The sequence below is a fragment of the Aethalodelphis obliquidens genome, unplaced genomic scaffold (genome assembly GCF_003676395.1).
Source record: "Aethalodelphis obliquidens isolate GAN/ISIS:26980383/991018 unplaced genomic scaffold, ASM367639v1 scaffold2, whole genome shotgun sequence".
Taxonomy (NCBI): domain Eukaryota; kingdom Metazoa; phylum Chordata; class Mammalia; order Artiodactyla; family Delphinidae; genus Aethalodelphis; species Aethalodelphis obliquidens.
In genome coordinates this window covers 29,411,812-29,436,490 of record NW_020837946.1, presented here as the reverse complement: position 1 = coordinate 29,436,490, position 24,679 = coordinate 29,411,812, and the positions used below count along the sequence as shown (strand labels likewise).

The 24,679-nt window shown below is 39.5% G+C and overlaps 1 pseudogene; it reads right to left on the bottom strand.

Moving 5' to 3' along the window:
- Positions 1 to 966: 966 nt before the first annotated feature.
- Positions 967 to 2,637, bottom strand: LOC113624750 (60S ribosomal protein L6-like; annotated as a pseudogene).
- Positions 2,638 to 24,679: the final 22,042 nt, after the last annotated feature.

Here is a 24,679-nt window from a genome sequence, read left to right as displayed (position 1 = left end):
ACAAAACAAAACAATTTCCCCCCACTCCCCCGCGAGCTAAGGGCCTTTTATAGCCGTTTGGGCTGCTATAATAAAAACCATAGACTGGGTGACTGAAGTAACAAACATTTCATACAGTCCTGGAAGCTGGAAAGTCCAAGATAAAGGTGTCAGCTGGGTTTTTATAGCATCTTAATGAAGAACAATAAACTTTTAGAGTAGTGACAAAACAAAGGAAAAGCACGTTGGGCTTCTAGGAGATGGCAAATTGTGGAAAGGTAAATATATAAAGGGAACTAATGGAAAATAAGGGTTGTTTTTAGCAAGGTTTGTTCTGTAGGTTTCTCTGGCGCCATCTGCGGGCTGATAAGAGTCTAGTCCTCTCTCTGATGATTGAGAATCGATCTGCCCTTCCTGGTACAGAGCGGGAGGCCAGAAAGTTTTTCTTGTGTCTTGTTGTGGTTTCTTCTTTATATCTTTAGTTGTAGAAGATCTTTTCTGGTAGGTTCTGGCCTTTTTCATTGATGGTTGTTCTGTAAATAGTTGTAATTTTGGTGTGCCCATGAAAGGAGGTGAGCTCAGGGTCTTTCTGCTCCACTATCTTGGCCCATCTCTTAAGTGCAAATCTTTTAAATTGGACTTAACCTGTTTATATCCCATGCCAATTTTTCCTTTTGGGGAGACATATCTCTAAGAGCTCTTTGTAAATGAAGAAAATTAGCCCTTTGCTACATATGCTATAAATATTTTCCTGAATTGCCCTCCCCCTTTAATTGAGGTATAGTTTAATTGGGGTACAATACTGTATAAGCATCAGGTGTGCAACATAGTGTTTCACAATTTTTAAAAGTTATATTTCATTTATAGTTACAAAATATTGGTTATATTCCCTGTGTTGTACAATTCCCTGTGTTGTATATATCCTTGCAGCTTTTTTTTTTTTTTTTCAAATGGGTCAGTTATTTAATTAGGTTCTTTGTAAGAAGTTTAGAACACTACTTTGTGAGGATAAATTCTATTTGTGAGAGCAAATACAGAGCGAAGGTAGCCCTGGAGCTGAGGAACAGCTTTGACTCTTCGCAGAATTTGTGAGTCCGCAGCTTTCTGATCTACCTTGCTCTGCTCTGTAATCTCGTAGTTCTCTCTCTGCGTGTTGAAGATCTCACCTTCCTGGTGCGTGAGCTTACGCAGCTTCTTTTTTTTTGCGATACGCGGGCCTCTCACTGTTGTGGCCTCTCCCGTTGCGGAGCACAGGCTCCAGACGTGCAGTCTCAGCGGCCATGGCTCACGGGCCCAGCCGCTCTGTGGCATGTGGGATCTTCCCGGACCGGGGCACGAACCCGTGTCCCCTGCATCGGCAGGCGGACTCTCAACCACTGCGCCAGCAGGGAAGCCCACGCAACTTCTTTCTAAAAAAAAAAATTTTTTTTTAAAGCATTTTTATTGGCATATAATTGCTTTACAATGGTGTCTTAGTTTCTGCTGTATCAAAAAGTGAATCAGCTATGTGTATACATATATCCCCATATCCCCTCCCTCTTGTGTCTCCCTCCCACCCTCCCTATCCCACCCCTCTAGGTGATCACAAAGCACTGAGCTGATCTCCCTGTGCTATGTGGCTGCTTCCCATTAGCTACCTATTTTACCTTTGGTAGTGTATATAAGTCCAGTACATTCTCTCACTTCATCCCAGCTTACCCTTCCCCATTCCCGTGTCCTCAAGTCCATTCTCCACGTCTGCATCTTTATTCCTGTCCTGCCTCTAGGTTCTTCAGAACCTTTTTTTTTTTTTTCAGATTCCATATATATGTGTTAGCATACGGTATTTGTTTTTCTCTTTCTGACAGACTCTAGGTCCATCCACCTCACTACAAATAACTCAATTTCGTTTCTTTTTATGGCTGAGTAATATTCCATTGTATATATGTGCCACATCTTCTTTATCCATTCATCTGTCGATGGACACTTAGGTTGCTTCCATGTCCTGGCTATTGTAAATAGAGCTACGCAGCTTCTTTCTGAGATGTTCTGGGATTTTCACACCACTGATATCAATTTTGGTGGAGGTGGCAATGACAAATTTCTGGTGTGTTCTACGCTGAGGAACTCAATTGAGGGCCCAGTCACAAGTAGCAAGCCGCTGCTCAGCTGCTTCAGGAAAATGACCCTCTTGCCTCTGTGGCGCCCAGGGAGGATGATCAGAATGGTCCCAGGAGTGATGCTAGCACACAGTTTTCTCACATGCTTACCGAAGGGTTTTTTGCCAACTCAACAATTTTCGAGGGCACATCTTCAGTAGGATAATACCTAGGCATTTTGCAAAATTTAACCACTCGGGTACCACCATTCTTGACACCACCAACTGGTTTTGTGACAGGAGCAAGAACCTCCACCTTGTTTTTCTTTCTCTTTTCAACCTTGGCTTTATCTTCTGAATACTTCCTCTTGTAAAAGGCCTTTCTGGAGTACATAGCCGATCGGGAATGTCTGCCAGTTCCTCTGACCAGGACAGGGTTTCGGCTTCAGTGGGGCTTCCCCTTCTTAACCTTCTTCACCTTTTTAACCTTGCCACCAGCATCAGCCTTCTTGGCTTCAGGTTTTTTCTCCTTAGTATCTGGCTTCTCAGCTTTTTCACCCGCCATCTTGCAAGATGGGAAAGAGCTCCTTGTAGCTCATTTGTTTTATACATAGTAGTTGTACCTCTTAACCCCCTACCTCTTTCTTGCCCCTCCCCCCTTCCCACTCCCCACTGAGTTGCCCTTTGTTTGTTGAATTGTTTGTGGCCTTGGAGAAATGTTTAATTTCTTCTTCTTTTTTAAAATGTAGTCAAATGTGTTAGTAGCTATTCAGTAGGTAGTTATACCTGGAGAAGCAAGAAGAAGGTGGGAGCCTCAGCCTCCATTTCCTTGAATAACAGATTAGGAGCCAGGAGAGGGGACCTTAGGGTTTGAGATGTGGGAGTTGTGTTGGGGGAAAGACCTGCCAAAGGGAGGTGAGTTAGGAAACTTGTAGGATAACCATGTGGTTGGGTCACATGGGAAATATGACTAAGGGCTCTGGAATCAGCCTTTGTGTTCAAATCCCAGGACTAATATTACAGAATGACTTTCGCAGGGGGCAGGTAATGAGCCTCCTATGTCTTAGTTTCTTCATGTAGAAATTATTAATATTTTATCTGAGGCTTAAATGAGATAAGGTCTGGCACACTGCTTGGCAGACAGGGAGTGCTTCCTAGAAAAGAAATAGAGAACTTGGGTTAGCTTGTAGGAGGAATGGAAATGAATAGACATATGGAGAAACTCGTAGATTGTAGGTGAGTGAGAGAGGAATGAATGGTCAACCCTCTTTCTGTGGTTAAAATCATGACCATATTACGAAAACAACAATCGAAGGCTGTGGCTTGGAGGTTCAACCTAGAAACTCTAGAACCAGAGAGCTTGTTCCAATTCCAGCCCTACCCCGTACTGGCTTTGTGACATTGGGCAAATCACTAATGTCTCTCTGACTTGGTTTCTTCAACTAAAAGTGTGGAATAATAATTATACCTATCTTAGAGATGAAGAAATGAAAAATGAGCTAAAATATGTAAAGTACCTAGAAAACTATGACACAGCGTATGTACCTAAAAAAGTTATTATATTACTATTAATCATTTTTCACTGTATCAGGTGCATTTTTACTATCACCTCCTTTAAGTTTTCTGAGATAATTGTTCCTTTCAATACGCATCCACCTATTGCCAAGATACTGTTCCTGATATTACTAGGTCCTAAATTTTGGGGTTGACTTAAATCTGCCCTTCCATCCTCTGGATCTTTCATATTCTCTGCTAAACTAATAATATTCTATGTTATTAATAGATATTGATAACTTCATGTTATCTCTCTCAAATGACATTTGCATTTTAACAAGAATTTTCAAGGCCTTGACTCAAAGCGGTGAGTAATGTGGTTATTTTAGGGATCCTGGCAGAGAGAAACAGTCCTTGGGCTGGGAGAGCTTTCCTAAATTCTAAATTTATATCAAGCCAGCAGCTGCCTACCCTGCTCACTCAGAATATGGAGTGGGGTTGTATTGGTGATCAGGGAGTGATTTAAATCAATTAACCAATACTTTTGTCACTAGTTATATGCCAACAACTGTCTTAGGTAATGTGGGGAAGAATATAAAGATGAATAATCCTTGTTTCAAGGAATTTATAATCTAATTGAAGACATCAAGATGTAGAACAATAAAAAAGATACTTATTCTCATTGCCAAGGTCAGAAGAGACCTGAGAATGTTGCCTACTGATCAATATACTGGTGTGAAGTCTTGAGGGCCGGGTCAAACCAGGAAGACGCTTATCTAGATAGGAGTTACTCATAAGATCGTTTTACTGCAGAGCCATAGCAAGAGTAACTGCTTAGAAATGGAGCCAACTCTGAAGTCAGACCACTAAAGGGGGAGTTACGGTATTGAGTTATGCACTGGAGGGAGAGTCTGGATGAAGCATTAACAGAGGGTGAGAGTCTGGGACAGGATGGGAGTGCAGGGCAAGTGAAGGTGGAGGATCCATGTAACTTAGTGGGGACATCTTCCATATGAGTTCTGGCATGACTTGTGAGGTGAGGATGGCATTTTAAAGGAATAAAACTGGGATGAACAAATAATATCTTTCCTCATTTGTCAAATAAGGAAGATTGAAACACGTGAGTACTAAGGAATTGCCCAGCTCTAGTAGTCTATAAGTCAATCATTCTAGGACCAAATAAAAAGCAACAATAGTTAGTATTCAAATCAGCCATATAGACCCATGTTTCCAAATCATAGCTCATCAGAGTTCTTTTGTTCATTTGCCGTGAAATCTTTTAATTTTCTTACATTGTCTCTTGAATGTGTTAAGAAAATGTAGATTCTTAGCTCTCCAAAACTGAAGTGGTCTTCTTTACAAGACAGGAGAAAGAAGAAAAACAAATTTAGCCCAATTCAATGATTTAAACCTAAAGTTAAGCAGACTGAGACAAAATGATAGTGTCCGTTCTCCATTTTTTCCATTGAGCACCAGATCAGCTTTGATGTTCAACATACTTTTCAATTATCCTTCTCTATTTTTAATAGATTAACAGCAAATCAGATGCTTATTGTACAATTCTCTAACAAGGCCAAAAAAAAGTATTACTGAAATGAAAAAGAAAAGAACTAATGAATATTAAAAAAAAAACAATTGTAACTAGTCTTTTTGGTCTTTGGTCTTTTAGTTTTTACCCCTCTTCTTCCCCCTTGCTTCACTCCAAGATGGTGTCTTGGTGTATTTGCTTATATAACCTTATGGTATTGAGTGGAGGGCGTCCTTGTGTTCATAAACCTGTGTCTTCTGGCTCCGTAGTAATATCGGTCGTCAACCTGGTTGGTGCCAGGCCTGAATGCATTCCAGGGCGAAGCTGTTGCTTAGTGTAATTTGTGTTCTGGCCTCTCTGGTTTGATCAGGGCCAGTGGTTTCCCTGGCTGACCGGGTTCACCCCAGTCCTGACTAGTACTAGGGAAACCCCTTGAAGTCTGATTATAACTCCCATTTGGCCCTGGTGCAACAACACTCTTCCCTCCCACTACACATTCCACTTCCTCCCTGACTAGTACTTTTTCTTCCAAACCCCCTTACCAGCTTTCAGTGATAACTGAATCCCATCTAGATCACACCTCCGAAACCATGCTAACCACCTGATTTACTTTCAGGAGTTTGGGACTCTGGTGGGTGGTAGGGGGAACTGATAAGATGATTGCGTTCCAGACGTTCAACAGGAAGCAGAGCAAAAGTCTTCTGTCTGGGAAGGTCCCCAACTCATCTGGGTGTTTCTAAATCCCCCTTAGCTTCTTCACCCATTCAATCAATACATATTAAGAACCTACTGTATGTTAGGCCCTCTGTTAGGTAATGGTGATATAATGGTGAACAAGATAGGGTCCCTGTCCTCTTGGTGCTTATAGAGTAATGGCAGGGGGGAGTACACATGATAAAGAACTCAGCAAACACGTACATAAATGCAATTTTTTAAGTGCTATGAAAGAAACAAATAGGAGTCTGTGTTCCAAATAATAAGGGAGACATTAAAAAACCCATTTCAGAAGGAGTTTGGTGAAGATTTCTGATAAGACACTTAATCTGTTAAGGATGAGAGACAGCCAACCATGTGAAGACAGGAAGAGAATGCAGGGCAAGGCATAGCAAATGCAAAAGCCCGAGATGGTAAAGAGCCTCCAGATGGGTTGGGAAGTAATCTGCAGATATAAGATTTTCCTTCCATTCTTACAGAAAAGTGACATAATTTTGGGGGTATGATTAAGACTACAAACTAGAAACTTGCTGAGTTTTGAACAAGGCTCAGACTAAGGTAAGCAAGTGAGGCACTCACCTCAGGTACGAAATTTAAGGAAGCACCAAAAAACTAAATGGTCAAGGTAAGCATATTTTAAAACATCAAAATTAATGTAAAAAGTCAATGATGAACAAAATATCAAATTTTAAATAAAATACAGAATCAGTATTACTGAATTCTCCTTTTGTCATAGGCTCCAATATGGTTTAGCACGGCTCTGGTATTACTATCATTTCCCAACAGAGATCATTTTACTTTTCCCTTTCCAGTTTGGATGCCTTTTATTTATTTTTCTTACCTAATTGTTCTGGCTAGAACTTCCAGTACTATGCTGAATAGAAGCAGTGAAAGTAGGTATCCTCTAACCTCTTAAAATTTAGAATTCGTAAAAGGAGATGACTGAAATGTCCATAAAGTTTGGAAGGACTGATCTTTATGAGTGTGTCATCAGTTTTGACTTGAATTGATTAATGGTGTTCCATTGTTATACACATATTCATTAACTTAATAAATATTTATTAACATATATGAAAAATTACCGCTAGGCTTTCCCTTTGTTAGATTTTTTTTCTTGTATCATCATCTTGATGATTATTCTCAAATTCTTTTTCCACTGGAAATTAGGAATGAATAAGGTAAAAGAGCTGCCATAAAAAATGTTTGAGAAGTGCCAATATAGCCCATAAATCTATGGCTGAATTGTTTTGGAAAGGCTTTATGGTAATTTAGGGTAGAAAGATGGTATCAAGATTTAAGCTGCTATTTGGTTCACTTGCCACTTCGGGGAGGGATGACCTGGTCAGGGCTGTGGCCAGTAGGACTTAGACATGGAGTAGGGACTCCCAACCCAATTCTGTGATGAATCTGAAGTTAGGAATGTAAATAAAGCTGAAAACTGTTGTGCAGGAATTCTGAGATTCAAGGGGTCATAAGGCAAGCTCTGGGGGTAGCCATGGCTGAAGGGAACTGGAACCAGCTAGGACAGCCATGTTTGAAACAAGAATCGTGACTTCTGTGATCTCACACCCCCTGGGTATCAGTTGGAAACTTTGACTAGGCAGAGTGCTGTAAGTATATTAAGGGTAGAACCAGACAGTATCACCCACTTACTTATTCTCCTTCAAATCCATCTCAGCTATCATCTTCCCTTGCTCCGTCTTCGTGCCTTTACTCAATTGTACTTAGAAAGTCAAGTTATTTCAATCAGGCTATCTGCAGAAAGGGCGGGTAGACCTCCTGGTACATTTTTCACCGACTTCAGCGCCAGAAATCAGTTTGCTGCTAACTCCTCATTTTCTGGATTGTTGAACTACCTCCCCTGGGTAATCAGAAATCCTGAGGTATTCCCATAGAGGAAGACTTTGGATATCGGTTGGTCAACTTCCAGGAGAAGCAAGATTCAAGACACATCACTCTCTTGATCTCGCCTGTCCATATTATAGCTATAATTAGCCTAGAAAGCCAGGGACTTTGCTGTTTTCTCCTGGAAACACAGCTGCAGTTGCTGCACCCTTGATTCTGAATGTTGTGCTGAGACTGAGGCCACCTGTCCCTATGTCTGTATTTTTTTCTCAAAGAGCTGAGTGATTGCCTTGAACAGCTGTGGGTATTTGCGTTTTATTTTTATAAGCCCTAAGCAACTGAGTGAAAAGCAAAGCCAATTATGTCATTGAGTCCTTTAATATGTATGAACAGAATAGCAGAAAACTGAGTTAGCCATGGCATATACAAGGTTTACATAGAAGAAGAAACACTGAATTTTACTGGGAAATCAGTGAACAAAGAGGCAAAATGTTTGCTTTTTTGGGGAAAGACTATTTTTACTTTGTTTACGTTCATTTAGATAAACTATCTTTACACAAAATCTCTTTAAATCCTACAAACACTGAATTTATCAATACAAGATGGCAGAGGAAGCATGGTTGGAGGACATGCTGCACATAAGTCTAGCAAAGAGAATTAGGTTTTCATATGCAGTAACCCCTACAGATTTGTTTGTCCTTGGGACTGTTTAAAATAACAGTCCCTTTTTCTTTGAATTTTATGGAGTTTAAATGTTACTGCAAAGTTCAATATCCCATCTGAAAACCTATTTGTAACATCATAGCAGTAAGTCAAGAATTTGGAGAGCTGGAGCCCGATTTCTGGCATTCATTTCAGATGCCAGCAGGCTTTTGGTCACTGACTATCATTGGAGAATCTTCAGGTTAGTGTAAGGGAGAAGGCAGTTTTACCTAATATTGTGTAGCGTCTTATTTGGATTACAAGTCTCTTGGATCTTTGGTGGCTACATTTTTAGCAGCGGTGATGGTGTGAGTGGTGATATTCTGGGAAGTTAAATAAGTGGACTTTCCGGGGACTTCCCTCATGGCGCAGAGGTTAAGAATCCGCCTGCCAATGCAGGGGACAGAGGTTCGAGCCCTGGTCTGGGAAGATCCCACATGCCGCAGAGCAACTGAGCCCACGTTCCACAACTACTGAAGCCCGTGCACCTAGAGCCCGTGCTTGGCAACAAGAGAAGCCACCACAATGAGAAGCCCGGGCACTGCAACGAAGAGTAGCCCCTGCTCACCGCAACTAGAGGAAGCCTGCGTGCAGCAACGAAGACCCAATGCAGCCAAAAATAAATAAATAAATAAGTGGACTTTCTTATCTTGATATGAAAACTCATAGAAGCCTTTTACCTAAAATAATTGTTACAAAATTTGAGACATTTTGATCTTTTTCTCCTTATTTTCCTTCTTATTTTCCTTCTTATTTTAAGGTGAATCCAGTTCATCTCATTTATAGTTTTTTTTCTTTATTATGAAAATTCTATTTATTGTTGCTAAAATGATAGAAAATACAGAAAAACTAAAAATAAGAAAAATTTTATTCCAAAGGGCAAGTGTTTTAAGTACCTTTCTTAATCCTGGCCCAATTGTGTGTGTGTGTCTGTGTTTTCATAATTGAGACCATATTGTGTATATACACTTCTGTATTCTTTAAAATATTGTGTCGTAAGCTTTCTCCAGTATTATTAAAAATTTTATAAGCAATTTTACCGCCTCCTCTTTTGTTTCTCCTTCCCTACCCTTCCATTCTCTTTCTTAAAAAGTATTTGTTTTGTTACTCTTTTTTCTTTCTCCCTTCTTTCTTCATCAAAATGCCATTAAGGAAATGTTTGCTTTTGGACAAGATAGACCAAGGACTGGATTCTCTTTGGAGCCTATGAGGTGTTGGCAGTGTGAGTCCAGGGGGGCCACGGCAGTTGGAATTCATGGGGCAAAGTACCAAAGAGATGACTCTTTAGAGCAATAAAGCTCTAAAGTTCTGAAGAGCATATCCCTTTTGAGTTCTTTTTAAAAAATTTTTAATTAATTAATTAATTTTTGGCTGTGTTGGGTCTTCATTGCTGCACACGGGCTTTCTCTAGTTGCAGTGTGTGGGCTTTTCATTGTGGTGGCTTCTTTTGTTGAGGAGCACGGGCTCTAGGCCTGTGGGCTTCAGTAGTTGTGGCACTCAGGCTCAGTAGTTGCGGCACACAGGCTTAATTGCTCCGTGGCATGTGGGATCTTCCCGGACCAGGGCTCGAACCCTTGTCCCCTGCATTGGAAGGCAGATTCCTAACCACTGCACCACCAGAGAAGCCCCCCCGCCCGCCCCTTTGAATTTTCACCTGAGTACTGAGAAGCATAATTGTGTGAGGAAGCTACTCAAGTTTGGGGAAAGAACTGCCTAAAAGGACTAGAAGGAAAAATCACTGGGATTCACATAGGACTTAGAAGAGTTTGTATTCCCACCAGCCAGGATGGATAGACCTTGTAAGTTATGGAAGTCAGAGAGTACTCAGAAGGATGATGCTGTGCAGCGGTGGGACAAAATTAGCCCTAGATTAAAAGCTGTTCTGGTCTCACATAAAGAAGTATAAAAGCAAGCCTTAAAAAAGTAAAACTGTTTCTAAATATCTTTACTCCAAGAACAAAGCCCAAGAACATTTGTAGAAATACGGAAAAAAGCATCCAGCACCCAACAGGGTAAAATTAATGGTGTTTGTGATACAATAAAAAAATTACCAGATATAAAAAGAAGTAGGAAAACGTGGACCACAATGGAAAAAATCAATCAATAAAAATAGACTCAGAAACAGCATAGGTTATAGAATTAGTAGACAAGGACATAAAAATGGATATTGTAATTTTATTTCATATATTCAAGAAAGTCGATTAAAATTAAATATATTAAGTAGAGTCATGAAATATTTTTAAAAACTCAAAACAAACTTCCAAAGATTAAAAATATGTCTGAAATAAAAAAATATATTGGATGGAATTAATAGATTAGTTACTGCAGAAGGAAAGATTAGTGGATTCAAAAACATAGCAATAAAAACTATATAAAATGAAATGGAGAAAGAAAAAAGACTGAAGAAAGTGAACCCAGCTTCAGTGAACTTGGGACAAGTTCAAACAGCCTACTACACATATTACGGGAGATCCTAAAAGAGGTAAGTGGGAACAGAAAAAAAATTCAAATTCAAATAATGGCTAAAAGGTTTCCAAATTTGATGAAAACTCTAAATCCACAGATATGAGAAGAACTCCAACAATAAGACACATGAAGAAAACTATACTAAGTCACATCACAATCAAATTGCTTGATATCAGTGACAAAGAGAAAAATCATAAAAGCAAGCAGAGAAAAAAGACACATGGAAAGAAGAAAGATAAGAATAACCACAGACTTCTCAATGGAAACAATGCAATTAAAAGAGACTTAACTAAATAAAGAGATATTATGTTCATGAATTAAAATACTAGATATTATTAAGATGCCAATTCTCCCTAAATTACAGTCTAGTGTGAGTCCCAAAAGTTTGTTTGTTTTTTCTTTTTGGTTGCAATTGACAATCTCATTTTGTAATTTATATGGAAATACAAAGGGCCTGGAATAACCAAACAACTTTGAAAAAGAAAAAAGAAAGTTGGGGAGCTTATAATGCTTCATTTCAAAACTTATTATAAAGGTACTATAGTCAAGGCAGTGTGGTATCAGGGGTATCAGCATAGCATTGGAAAAATAGTAAAAATCTACAAACAAAAGTGCCTCCATGGGAGTTTTGGGCACCAGGTAGGAGATTGTGAAACCCTGGTTCAGGTCAAGACCAAGGAGAGCTGTTTTGGCAAGACAAGCTCACAACCACGTGGCTGACTTGTTGTGGTCCCATGTACAGAAACAGAAAGCAATAGTAATTAAAACAGCATGATACTGGCATGAAAATAGACACGTAGAACAATAGAAGAGAATAGAGAGCCCAGAAATAAACCCACACATTTACGGTCAACTAATATTTGACAAGGGAGCCAAGAATACTCAATGGGGAAAGGATAAGATCTTCAATAAACAATGTTGGGAAAACTAGATATTCATATGCAGAAGAATGAAATTTGATTCCTGTCTTACACCACTCACAAAACTTAACTTGAAATTGGTTAAAGACTTAAGTGTAAGACCTGAAACTGTAAAACTCCTGGAAGAGAATATAGGGGAAAGGCTCCTTCATATTGGTCTTGGTAACAACTTTTTGGATATGACACCCAAAACACAAGCAACAAAAGCAAAAATAAACAAGTAGGTCTACATCAAACTAAAAAACTTCTGCACAGCAGAAGTGTCAACAAAATGAAATTATTACCTACAAGATGGGAGAAAGTATTTGCAAACCATGTATCTGATAAGATGTTCATATCCAAAATATATAAGCAGCTCATACAACTCAATAGAAAAAAACAAATAATCTGATTTAAAAATGGGTAGGCATTTTCCCAAAGATGGTATACAAAAGGCCAACAGGTACATGAAAAGATGCTTGACATCACTAACTTCCAGGGAAATATAAATTAATAACATAATCAGATATCACCTCATACCTGTTAGAATAGCTATTATCCAAAAAATAAAAGATAACAAGTAAGTATTGATGAGGTTGTGGAGAAATTAGAACTCTTGTACATTGCTGGTGAGAACACAAATTAATACAGTATGGAGTTTCCTAAAAAATTAAAATTAGAATTACTATATGATCCAGCAATCTTACTTCTGGGTATAGATATGAAGGAAATGAAATCAGTATCTTGAAGAGATATCTGCACCCCCATGTTCATTGCAGAATTATTCACAATAGCCAACACATAGAAACAACATTAAGTGTTCATCTACATGTGAATGGATAAAGAAAATGTGGAATATATACACACAATGGAATATTATTCACCCATAAAAAAGGAAATCCTGCCATTCACAAAAATATGGATGGAACTTGAGGACATTATCCTAAGTGAAGTAAGTCAGAGAAAGACAAATACTGTATGATCTCACCTATATGTGGAATCTAAAAAAGCCAAACTCATAGAAACAGAGAGTAATGTGGTGGTTGCTTGGGGGTAGGGGGTGGAGGAAATGGAGATATTGGTCAAAGGGTAAAACCTTACAGTTATAAGATTAATAAGTGGGAATCTAATGTACAGCATGGTAGCTATATTTAACAATACTGTGTTATATACTTGAAAGTTGCTAAGTAGATCTTAAATGTTCTCAACACACACACACACACACACACACACACACACACATAACTGTAATTATGGGAGGTGTTGGAGGTGTTAACTAACCTTACTGTAGTAATCACTTCACAATATGTACACGTATCAAATCATCACTTTGTACACCCCAAGCTTTTACAATGTTATGTGTCAATTATATGAGATACGTCAATTATATCTCAGTAAAGTTGGATAAATAAATAGGAAGGCTAGAGAAGTCTTCCTTTGAGTAAAAAGCCAATTACTAAATGTAGAAGAATTGATGATATTAGAAAATCTCCATTTGAAAAATTAGAGTAATAATTAACATTAATGGGTGTCAAAACTAGTAAGGGAAAGTGAGGTAAAGAATCAGATTTTACATAGTTATCTCTCCACAAAATATTTATCTATTGCAAAAGGGGGAAAACACAGCTTTACACTCTTCAGGATCTGGCAAATACTGTCTTAATCGTGTGACGTTAACACCTCAACTATTAGCAGGGCTTTTGTAGAGGTGAGATGGACCTCCTACCTGAAGTTGGTTCAGATGTCGAGACTGGTGATCACACACACACACACAGACACACACAGACACAAACACACATACCTCAAGAGGATAGAAAGAGGTTTATGACTCACATTTTGAGCCTTTTTGAAAGGAGTAGGGTAGGCTCCCAAGCATGTCTGAAAATGGCTTGCGAGAGCAAGAAGGGTGACTGGCTTTGGCTTTTATTGGGTTAAGGGGTGGGGCTACCAGTGAGGGTTCCCAGGCACAGGCAAGGGCTTGTATAGTTGGAACTTCTTATCTGAATCAAAGGAGGGAGCATCTGCGCTTTCTTACCAGCTTGCCCAGGTGGGGCAGCAGAAGGGAGAGGAATAAGACTTAAAAGCTATCAGCTTTTCTTTTTTCTTTTTAATTAATTTTTATTGGAGTGTAGCTGATTTACAATGTTGTGTTAGTTTCTGCTGCACCGCACAGTGAATCAGTTATACATATTAATATATCCGCCCTTTTTCATATTTATTTATTTATATTTTTTTGGTCACGCCGCGTGGCTTGTGGGATTTTAGTTCCCCAGCCAGGGATCGAACCTGTGCCCCTTGCAGTGGGAGTGCAGAGTCCTAACCACTAGACTGCCAGGGAAGTCCCTCCACTCTTTTTTTAGATTCTTTCCCCATGTAGGCTCTCTTCAGCCACTTGAGGAGAGCTCCCTGGGCTATACATTAGGTCCTTATTAGTTATCTATTTTATGTATAGTAGTGTGTATGTGTCAATCCCAATCTCCCAATTTGTCCCCTCCCCCTTGGTAACCATAAGTTTGTTTTCTACATCTGTGACTCTATTTCTGTTTTGTAAATAAGTTCATCTATACCATTTTTTTAGATTCCATATATAAGTGATATTTATTTTTCTCCAGCTAACTTACCTCACTCAGTATGACAATCTCTAGGTCCATCCATGTCGCTGCAAATGGCATTATTTCATTCTTATTTTTTAATTTCATGCGTCACACACATAGTGTATTATTTATTGAGCACCAGACAGAAGTTCATAATTATTTCCCAGACACCTTCTAATAAATGCCTGCCCCATGCCCCTCCAGATTCCTCTTCCTACAGGTTGGAAATCCCCAGATTAGAGACTGGGGAAGTGATGAGATCAGGGGAAGACAGAGTTCCAGATTCTGACATAGAAGTAATAGTCGAAGCTGTGAAATAGGGGAGATTCCTGTGGGAGTTCATTTTTTTTAGGACTAATATTCCATTGTATATATGTACCACATCTTCTTTATCCATTCATCCATCGATGGACATTTAGTTAGCTTCCATGTCCTGGCTATTGTAAATAGTGCTGCAGTGAACATTGGGGTGCATGTATCTCTTCGAATTATGGTTTTCTCCAAATATATGCCCAGGAATGGGATTGCTGGATCATATGACAACTCTATTTTTAGTTTTTTAAGGAGCCTTCATACTGTTCTCCATAGTGGCTGCACCAATTTACTTTCTCACCGACAGTGTAGGAGGGGTTATCAGCTTGCTTTCAAAAATAAGTTGTCCAATGTCTATTTTACTGTATGTAAATGCATCATTTTAGCATTTTAAACATCTTTGTTAATATGGTAGACAAAAATGTTACCTTGTTTAATTTTTATTTCTTTGATCTCTTTAGAGGGTGAAGTATTTGCAAATTTTGTTGCTCATTAGTGTTTCCTCTTTTGGAAATAATATTTATATCTTTTTATTGATTGAGGTAATAGTCTTTCTCTGAGAGTCTCATATAAGTGCTTTATCATAGTAGTTGCAGTATTTCCCCAGGTTGTGGTTTACCTTTTAATTTTGGTTATCTTACTCTTTAGGAGAAAGAACTTTTTTTTTTTTTAAATGAGAAAAGAAAATTCTTCTTGCTGCAGCAAGAAGAATTGCCGAATTCAAGACTTGTTCTATATGTGGAAGGAGTTCGTAAGACAGAGAAGACAGGAAGTACTGCAAGCTTTGGCTAAGGGGCTCTGCGTTTTGTGTTCTTGAGGTATTTGGGCGTGAGGAATGTGTATCAAACTTAATATGTTTTATTTTGTGCTTAATCATAGAACTAGATGCCTTGTTTTGAGGACTGCATCAGAGTAAACCACACACAGGCGTTATTTCTCTCCTTGGTCATAGAATATTTGGAAAATCTGATACTAAGTTAATTGTAATGCAGCCCTAAAAACAAAAACTGGCTCAAAAAAATGAGTTCACATAAGTAGTGCTGTGTGGGCTGGCAAAAAAGAAAGGAAGGAATAGCAGATTGTACTATCTATTATTGAGAAAAATTCTGGGCTAACCCAAGTCATAAACACTGCAGTATTCAATGTTTCCGGATAAGAACTCGTCACAAAATGATGTTATTTCAGAAAACGCTATAAAAAACACATCAAAAGAAGATAAGTGGATTGCACACAGAGCCGAGAAATCCATGATACCGCAAAAGACTATTCCGCCCGTCCAGGTTAGCAGAAGGCTTCAGCCACTTGGGGGAGCTCAAATCTCACTTCCCTCAGTTATTACTCCACCCGCAAAGAGGTTGATAGCGGACATTGGATTGGTCAAGTCCAAGAACACAGTTTAGGGCACCGTGCTAGGGCCTGGAACTTTCTCTATGGTGAAGTAGAGGGTAAATGCAGTTCCTGGTGGTAAATTTCTTTTTGGGTTCTCATATTGTAGGGTTTTCTTTGGTTGGCTTTTTAGGAAAACTGGTTTCCCCGTACAGCTGGGGTGATTAAAGAGGGCTCTTCCTCTTTAATCAGAGACAGATGTGCTCTGTTGCCCCCTGGAAGGTCTTGGGGGAACAATGGATGATTTCTAAGATTAAGAAAAACTTTTCTTTCTTTCCTTTCTTTAATTGCAATTTGGCTGGAATTGTCTTTTCTCTCCACCAGAGCCAAACAACGGGGATAACTGCAGGCCAGGTAACATCTCTGGGCAATGAGACAGAACTGATTGTCCTGTGCTGGGAATTAGTTTCAAGGGCAAAGGAGGGCTCATCTCAGAAAAGAAAGAGCTTCTCTGTAGAGAATTTTGGGCTGGTAGTGCCAGCATTTGTGGACAGGAGAGTGTATTCACAATCCAAGGGTTTTGTTTTCCTTTTTATCTCCTTTTTCTCAATCTGGACTGAGATAAATCTTAATAATGGCATGGATTTTGGATCACTAGAAGTGTCTGATAAACCAGAGCTATGAAATTCATCACTAAACAGATAAAGAGGGGTGAAAGTCCTCTCTCCTTCTTGTTACCTCTCTCCCTCCCTTCATTCATTCCTTCAAGCTAGAAAGTACGTGGGAGAAGACTTCCTTCCTCCCTCCCTCCCTCCTTTCCTTCCTTCTTTCCTTTCTCCCTTCCCTTTGTTCATTCATTCTTCTTTTCCTTTTTGATGTGGTTCCATCTAAGATGTATCAATAATTGCTTTTCCTCTTTAAAATAGATTTTTAGCTATATAAGTGGTTCCTGAATACATTCTCCGTTCAAAAACCTAGAAAGCTAGGGCTTCCCTGGTGGCGCAGTGGTTGAGAGTCCGCCTGCCAATGCAGGGGACACGGGTTCGTGCCCCGGTCTGGGAGGATCCCACGTGCCGTGGAGCGGCTGGGCCCGTGGGCCATGGCTCATGGCCGCTGAGCCTGCGCGTCCGGAGCCTGTGCTCAGCAACGGGAGAGGACACAGCGGTGAGAGGCCTACGTACCATAAAAAACAAAAACAAACAAACAAAAAAAACCTAGAAAGCTAAAGCTGCTGTGAAGTCCTCTTGGAGCACTACCCCACTACCCCAATGCCATATCCCAAGCATTGTCCTTAAAGGAGACCTATAGCCAGATTGCCTTGGCTTAAGTTTAACTCTACAAGTTAACTGGCTGTGCAACTTTAGGCAAGTTGCTCAACCTGTCTGTGCCTAAGTTTCCTTATCTGGAGAATGGAAATGTTATTAATTTCCATTCTCCAGATAACGTACCTCACAGGATGGTTTTAAGGATAAAATGTAATAATTTATGTAAAACACTTAAACACCATATCATATTTAATAAGCTCTTAAAAATGTTTGTTATTATTACCCTGCTTTCCACTTGCGATGTGTACTTTTCCCCAGTTCCTGGAGGAAACCACTATTATGAGTTTTCAGAATATTGTTTTAGTATCATGTGTGTGTGTGTTTAACAAATGGTGTCATATTATACATGTTATTCTGTAGTTTACCTTTTTAAATTAGCAATTACGTTTTGTGATTTATCCATGTTGATTCAAATGGATCTAGTATACTCCTTTTAACTGCTATATAATATACTATTGTGAATCTAATTTATTTAGCTATTTCCTGGTTGATGGACAGTTAAAATGTTACTAATTTTAATCTATTATAGACAGTGCTGCACTGAACCTTCATATAGATGTCTGTGCCATATTGTGATAGAAATCTATGAGTGGAACTTATGAGTTGTAGGGAATGTACAAACTGGTTGAACCAATTTATATTTCCACTAGTAATATCTGAAAGTACTCAATTCCTCAAAACCTTGCAAAAGCTCAATAAGAAAATCAACCATTTTTGGCAATCTAATGGAGAGAAATACTGTCATTATTGTTTTAATTTGTATTTCCATGGTTACTAGTGAGACTGAGCATCCTTTCATATGTTTATTGGCCATTTGTATTCTCTCTTCTGTGAATCGTCTGTTCATAACCTCTGTTTGCATTTCTATTATGTCTTTAGTCTTTTTCTTATTAATCTGTAAGATAATCTTTTACGTATGTGGCAAATACTTTCTCCTAATCAGGTTTCCTTATCTTTTAGCTTTGTTCATGGAGTCTTTGATCATATGGGCCTAAATTTGTTTGCAGTAATATGTAATTGCACAATTATTCTTGCGATTGCCATTTTCATGCATTTAGGCTATAGGAGGAAATTGAAGCTCCATAAGAGAAAATAAATTGTGTAGGAAGAACACATAGAGTGAGAAAGGGTGAAAGGTGAGAATCAAGGATTGCTTGAAAGAGCACCTTCATGTACAAGTGGTAAGTCTGGAGCATGGAATGGAACAGGACTAGCTTTAAAAATACATTTTTGGGACTTCCCTGGTGGTGCAGTGGTTGAGAATCCGCCTGCCAATGCAGGGGACACGGGTTCGAGCTCTGGTCTGGGAAGATCCCACATGCCATGGAGCAACTAAGCCTGTGTGCTACAACTACTGAGCCTCCACTCTAGAGCCTGTGAGCCATAACTACTGAGCCCTCATACCACAACTGCTGAAGCCTGTGCACCTAGAGCCTGTGCTCCGCAACAAGAGAAGCCACTGCAATGAGAAGCCTGCACACCTCAACGAAGAGTAGCCCCCGCTCACCACAACTAGAGAAAGCCCGTGCGCAGCATCAAAGACCCAATGCTGCCAAAAAAACAAAAGAAACCATTTTTGTCTTGCAGTCCAATGGAAAGAGACATAATGAAAACGATGTCATCAGACAAACAGTGTAATCCTCCATGTTGTAGAGGAGGAATGAGACCAACTTTGGCACAGGCAGAAGTTTGGGGGAAAATCCCCCCCAAAAATCTGACTCTAACTGAAAGAAATAGGGATTCCTTAGGAGGAAATGGAAATGGAGCACAAGAGTAAGGAATTAGGTTGTGCTGCTGCAGAAAAAGAGGTAGAGAAAGCAGTATTTTTGTTGGCCTGAAAGAAAGCTAGAAAGCCCATGGGACAAGACATATTGCTTTTTCCTACACCACTTGAGAAATGTTACCAGTGGTAACTCCAGCTCAGAAATACATTGATGGAAGGATTCTCCAGCTAGTACAAATGTGGTAGCAGAAGGAAACATTAACCTAGGAAGTAGGATTGTTAGGACTAAAAAATTTTAGACTCCAGAGTCTAAAAGAGCAGCATCTTTGGCATAGATGATATCATAGGACCTGAAACAAACAAACATATGGCATCTGGTGGGAGACAGAGAAACAGACATGAGCAGGAAATTGGAACTATGGGAAAAATACCCTGGGTGCTTGGAGATGTCTCTTGTAAATGGGCAAGAACTGTTATAAGAGAGAAGAACCTGTACTCTTAGATGGGGTTCAAACTCATTCCAGGATTTGGGCACCAGGAATAAGGGAATAAATATGAAAGCAACTTAAGAAATTTTCAATATGCAGAAGGAACACCAATAAGAAGAGAATCCTAGAAAGCACTGGGGATTGGTGGAACCCTCTGCAAATTTCTGAGTCATGCAATAAAAAGGACAGTTTACAGGAGTGACGGATTTTTCAATAAAATTTGGAATTTAGTATCACAATTAATCTCTTGATTGCATTTCTTCTGGGTTTAAGGTCATGGGGGGTGATGGAATGGACTCTGAAAAATTGCATGGATTATCCTGTCAATGCCTTTTTCTCTTTTCCCTTTTCCTCTTTAGAATGTATCTGTGTTAGTCTTACAGTAAATATGCATTTGAGCATTATTCATTCCTCAGCTGACACACCTGCTGCCTTTGATTAGATTATTTCCATGTCTTTGGAAGCAGGGCCTTCCTTAAGGAAACTGTGATATTCTTCAACTTCTGACTCCTGACCTACAGATTCATCTATAGCCACACCCTACTTTTTCTTTCCAGATTTCCCCATCAAGTGGTACTGTGACTGTTTCCTTAAAAGTTTCCCCTCTGTTCCAAACCTAAAAGACATAGCAATGGGGAAAAAAATCCAAACAATAACTAGACGTTTTCATGGGCCAGAAATGGAAACACTCGGCAGTAAGCCGGGACTGCAGCATAGGCCTGCTGGGCTATAGTTCCAGAAATAGACAGAGTTAGGAGGGTGACTACTGCAGTGGAATGAAAACCAAAGTGGTCCACGTGTGGTAGGGCACCAGGGCCAGCATCACCGTGTAAAAGCCAAGGCTAGGTAGGCCTACCATGACCATGAAAGGAGGTGGAAACAGCTCTGATCACTGCTTGAATCTGTGGCTTTATAAAGCTGAGTTCCTGTGGGGGGCAGGAGGAAGTAGAGCAAGCCCAGCAGCAGGACTTGTTTAGCTCAGTAACTAGATCTAAAATAGCCCCATCATTCTGCACTTGGAGCTGTCCCTCCAGTGTAAGACCTGGTTCTGGACTTGGGTGGTGGGTCTCCCTGCGGGCTGAGTGGAGGCAACCACATAATTTATACATAGAGAGGCGTGGTCACAGAGAGAGAACATAAGACAAAACAACAACAAACCCAGTTCCACCTAAGATTAGCCTACCAACCCAAATATAAATTCACCATTATGAAAACTACCACTAAAAAAGTGAGTCAGCAGACTAATCAGATGGATTGACTCCTACTGAAATGCAAACATATGGAATGATTTAAAAATATTAGGTTCCAGATCTTCAAAGAGATAAAGAACAAGAAATGACAAAACAGGAATAGGCAGATCTGAGTAAAGAACTGATAGAGTCCAAATAAAAAACAATTAGAAATTGTGAGAATGAAAATAAATTTAATGAAATTAAAAGTTTAATAGGGCAAACACTATACTAGACACAGTAAAAGAACATTCTAGTGAACTGGAATTAAATAATATTATAAATATTACATTTCCCCCCTTCCTCTGACAGTCTTGTACATGAAGGTGCTCTTTATTTTTCTTTTAATTAAAATTTTTTAAAAAATAAATTTATTTTTGGCTGTGTTTTGTCTTCATTGCTGCGCGTGGGCTTTCTCTAGTTGCAGCAAGAGGTGACTACTCTTCATTGCAGTGCATGGGCTTCTCATTGCGGTGGCTTCTCTTGTTGCAGAGTACTGGCTCTAGGCGCATGGGCTTCAGTAGTTGTGGCACGCAGACTCAGTAGTTGTAGCTCTCGGGCTCTAGAGCACAGGCTCAGTAGTTGTGGCTCACAGGCTTAGTTGCTCTGCAGCATGTGGTACCTTTCCGGACCAGGGCTCAAACCTGTGTGCCCTGCATTGGCAGGCGGATTCTTAACCACTGCACCACCAGGGAAGTCCGAAGCTGCTCTTTAGAGCGATCTTTGATTCTTACTTTTCTCCTTTCTCACCCTATGTGTTCTTCCTACACAACCTGTTTTCTCCTATGGCTTCAATTTCCTTCCATAGCCTAAAGGCATGAAAATGGTAGTTGCAAGAATAATTGTGCAATTATGTATAACTGCAAGCGTGGCCAATGGTACTTGGACCACTGTAGCCTTTATTATTGAATAGTTTGCTAGAATAGTAAAGCTATTTTTCAGCCAATATAAAATATCTCACTTTCCACAGATTGGCTTCCAAAGTTTCTCCTAACTTCTCTGCCACCGGCACTATGATGAATAAGCTGCAGAGGCTCTAAGTATTCAGATGACATATAAGTTATAGAGTTATTCTGACAGCTCACCTTCTCTTTACCAGTGTATTCCCTTCATAAAATTGATTTAGAATTTTAAAAATTGCCTGTAAGACTCTATTCTTAACTGACAGGAAGGTCTTAATATGCATCAACTTGAATGAGTCGCAGTTTTGGGGACTTCTAGGCTATAACCAATAATCTGATGACTAGGATGAGGAAGGTGTGGGAGATGCTTCTGGTTTCCTTCCCAATCTTCCTACTCCCTCCTTCTTTGCTAACAGAGCCCTAATTTCATTCAGGGTGGCAATGTGCTCAGTCTTAAGCAAGCAGAATTCCCAAGTAGAACCCACGGTCCAAGAGGCCAGTTTTGACAATCCTGCTCTCTGCTTTGCCAGCCTCCCTCACCCTTCCTTGGGGATGACCATATGACCCAGTTCTAATAAATAAGATGTAAAAGGAAGTCTACTAAGAAGAGGAGCCATGTGGTTGCTGCTGCTCCTACCTCTTTCCTCCTGCCTTGAAATTAATGTTTGAGAAATGTGACAGCCATCTTGAGAATGAGGGCCAGCCCAAGAGAATCATAGAAATACCAGCCCTGTTGCATTGAGCTGGGCGAGTGCCAGCAGTACCTACCATTGGACATTTTGTCATATAAGGAAAATTAGCTTTTATCAACGTACTTTAAGCCATATGCATTTCTAATTGATACAATGTGGAAATAAAATAGTTGGCTCCTTTAATCAATATTTTGAAAGACTAAAGTGACTAGGTCAATTCTAGGCTAAAGTAAAAGAAATACATGTTAACTGACCTGCACTAGATAAGAACATAGGCTTAAAGAAAAGAGAATAGGAAACATTTCCTTCACAACTCTTGTTAGAAGAGTTTTTCCATGAATATGCCAATCAATTTAAATATTTGAACCCCTATGATATCTAGATTGAGTTAAGTGAGTTTCTTAGCTGTTCAAACCACTGTATTTTACAGAAATGGGAGTAGCATATATAAGGACTAGAGAATCGAATGTGAGCTGAGGGGGAATGTGTTGGCCATCTTTCTAGCCACTTATTACTGTCATCTATTGCCTTGCTTATTATTTTTATTTTGAAATAATTTCAAGTTTACAGAAATGTTGCGAGATTAGTACAAGGAACTTTCATATACCCTTTACTCAGTTTCACTAATTGTTAACATTTTCCCATATTTGCTTTATCATTCTTTCTGTTTATTTTTTATTTATTTAGTTTTTGGAGGAAAATGTGTTTTATTTTTTTTAATGGAAAGGCATTTTATTTTAAATATAGCAGTGTGTACATGTCAATCCCAAATTCCCAGTCTATCCCTCCCCTCCACCCTTCCCCGCTGGTAACCATAAATTCGTTCTCTAAGTCTGTGAGCATCCTCTCTGTTTAGAAAGGTAGATATAGGTGTAAATATTTTTTTCTGAGCTATTTGAGAATAAACTGTAGACCAGATGTTACTTTACCCCTAAAGTGTTCAGTGTATATTTCTAAAAAAGATGGAAATTCTTTTACATAACCATAGTACAATTATCAAAATCAGGAAATAACATTGATAGAATATTATTATCTAATAATAATATGGACCTTATTCTAATTTTGGCAATTATTCCAATAATGAGATAAATAGATAGATAGATATATCTGTCTTTTGGTCCAGGATCAATTCAGGATTGCATATTGTTTTTAGTTGTCATGAACCTCCTAATTTTATAATTAAAAACATGCATGTGTCTATTTTCTTAGATGACTGTATATAGCAATCATAAAATAAGAAATGCCATACTGAGTCATACCCACTCTCAGTCAAGCTCATTATGTTGGTGGCAATGGATGGAGATGATTTGCAAGAGTATGGTTATTGTCCTTAGTTTAAGTTTTAAATTTGCACTGAAGGACTTCCCTGGTGGCGCAGTGGTTAAGAATCCGCCTGCCAATGCAGGGGACATGGGTTCGATCCCTGGTCCAGAAAGATCCCACATGCTGTGGAGCAAGTAAGCCCGTGTGCCACAACTACTGAACCTGCGCTCTAGAGCCTGTGAGCCACAACTACTGAGCCCGCGTGCCACAACCACTGAAGCCCGCACACCTAGAGCCTGTGCTCCACAACAAGAGAAGCCACCACAATGAGAAGCCCGCATACCACAATGAAGAGTAGCCCCCACTCGCCACAACTAGAGAAAGCCCATGTGCAGCAACGAAGACCCAATGCAGCCAAAAAAAGAAAAATTTGCACTGAAGTTTTAAACATATGTAGTTAAAGAGTCAAATAGGGCTTCCCTGGTGGCGCAGTGGTTGAGAGTCCGCTTGCCGATGCAGGGGACACGGGTTTGTGCCCCGGTTCGGGAAGATCCCACAAGCCGCAGAGCGGCTGGGCCTGTGAGCCATGGCCGCTGAGCCTGCGTGTCTGGAGCCTGTCCTCAAAAATGGAAAGGCCACAAGAAAAAGGCCCCGCCACCCCAAAAAAAAAAAAAAAAAAAAGAGTCAAATAATTCCAGGGACTTACCTGGCGATCCAGTGGTTAAGACTTAGACTTCCAATGCAGGGGTTACAGGTTCTATCCCTGGTTGGGGAGATAAGATCCTACATGCCTCATGACCAAAAAACCAAAACATAAAACAGAAGCAATATTGTAACAAATTCAATAAAGACTTAAAAAAAAATGGTCCACATTAAAAAAAAATGTAAAGAAAAAGAGTCAAATAATTCCAAAATGTTTCTTATGAGAAAAAAAATAGCAGCCTCTACCTTGACTTTTTTATTTTCTCCATTTCTCATTTCTCAGAAGCAAATATGTTAAAATATCTTAGCTGATTCTTTTGATATTTACCTTCATGTACCTAAATAACACGCTTATATTACTATATAATTTTAGGGGAACTTATACAAAATCTATTGATTTCCTGCTGTGGAAGATGCTA